Consider the following 2204-nt stretch of genomic DNA (forward strand, 5'->3'; position numbering starts at 1 on the left):
CGTTTCTGTGACGTCTAAACAAAAACTAAATTGGCAAAGGAAAAAGGCGTAATTTTGAGAAAAAAAAACGATTTAAAGCTTGACTTTCTCCTTTCTTGCATAGTACACGGTATTTTTAAACGTGGTATACCTTGTGAATCTCCCACTTTTTTCAGCCAGATTTATGTGTGGACAAGTCCATCATTATGATATATCCAATCATTAGATTATAATAAAAATTTGAAAAGTTAACATTCCGTCTCATTGCTATGCACCTTTCAAAAGGGTATAGTAATAACAAAAATTCCATTTGATAATTAAAAACAACAATCTTCATTGACATTTCCGGACACATTGTTCTCGTCTAGCCTGTTCATGAACAACAGGTACATTAAATTTGAAATAAAACACATACCGTAATAATATACAGTGTAAAGAAACGCACAGACACACAGACACACACACACACACACACACACACACACACACACACACACACACACACATGTCCATACGTATATACGGACATACGTATGTACGGACATACGTATGTACGGACATACATACAGGCAGACATACGTACAGACAGACATATGTACAGACAGATATACGTACAGACAGACATACGTACAGACAGACATACCTACAGACATACGTACAGACAGACATACATACAGACAGACATACGTACAGACAGACATACGTACAGACAGACATACATACAGACAAACATACATACAGACAGACATACGTACATACATACATACATACAGACAGACATACATACAGACAGACATACGTACAGACAGACATACGTACAGACAGACATACAGACAGACATACGTACAGACATACGTACAGACAGACATACGTACAGACATACGTACAGATAGACATACCTACAGACATACGTACAGACAGACATACCTACAGACATACGTACAGACAGACATACGTAATAATAATAATAATAGATAGATAGCATTTGTATAGCGCAAATCCCCGCTCAACAGCAGGCTCTATGCGCTTTACACTATATTATTACCCCAGCAGACCATAGAACACTCCGAAACATTCTCAGCTTCCCGGGAAGCATACAGTGCAAGCAGCTGATTAAGCGCTCAAACACTAACATACTGACAAGATCTTTCGCTGTCTATAGCCGGGTACTCATTCCCACCTGGGTGAAGTGAGGAAAATTCGTGTAAAGTGCCTTTCCCAAGGACACAACGTCGGGTCCCTGACGGGATTCGAACCCACGACCTTACGGTTGCGAGTCCGAGAGCCTAACCACTAGGCCACGTACAGACATACATACAGACAGACATACGTACAGACAGACATACCTACAGACATACGTACAGACAGGCATACGTACAGACAGACAGACATACATACATACATACATACATACATACATACATACATACATACATACATACATACATACATACAGACACACATACAGACACACATACACACATACACACATACACACATACACACATACCTACCTACCTACCTTCCTACTTACGTACCTGCCAACCTACCTACACACATACGGGGGCTCTCGTGGCCTAGAGGTTAAGGTGTTGGCCTCTCATTCAAAGGTCCCGGGTTCGAATCCGGGTAGAGACCAAAAAAATTTTCTTCTCTAAAATTGTCTCCTTTCACCTCCTTTCCTGCTCTCTAGCAATGTTCTGTCGTCTGCTTTCATCTCTTCTTTCTGCCCCCACCCCCTCACCTCCTTTGCCCCCTCCCCTGGGCTCCTGACTCTTTCTACTGCTACTCCTTGGCTCCTCCTTACTGCTGTCTTTCTGCCACACCCCTGATCTTCTGGTAGGAAAGATCTACACCTTGCCTTCTCCGACAAGGGCAAAAAATCTCGGAGGGCCCGTGTGCAAGTTGCGCACGTTAAAGATCCCTTGGTGGTCTAAAATCGATATGAGTAGGCTTCAGCCTCCACCCGGGCAAAATTCAAAATTTCCTACCAACTAAAAATATTAGGTGTGTCCCGCGCGCTCATTTGACCTTATGCAGTTGCGAGCGCCGTAAAACACTTTACTAAAAAAAACAACAACAATACACACATACATTACATAATACACTAGTAAAAGTACCCGTTCTACGAACGGGATAATAATGAGGAAGTATTAGGAAAGTTAAGAAGAGGAAACAAACTGAATACAAGAAAGAAACAAAACATAAATATTTTACCTTGAATT

Source organism: Aplysia californica, unplaced genomic scaffold (genome assembly GCF_000002075.1).
Source record: "Aplysia californica isolate F4 #8 unplaced genomic scaffold, AplCal3.0 scaffold00296, whole genome shotgun sequence".
NCBI lineage: Eukaryota > Metazoa > Mollusca > Gastropoda > Aplysiida > Aplysiidae > Aplysia > Aplysia californica.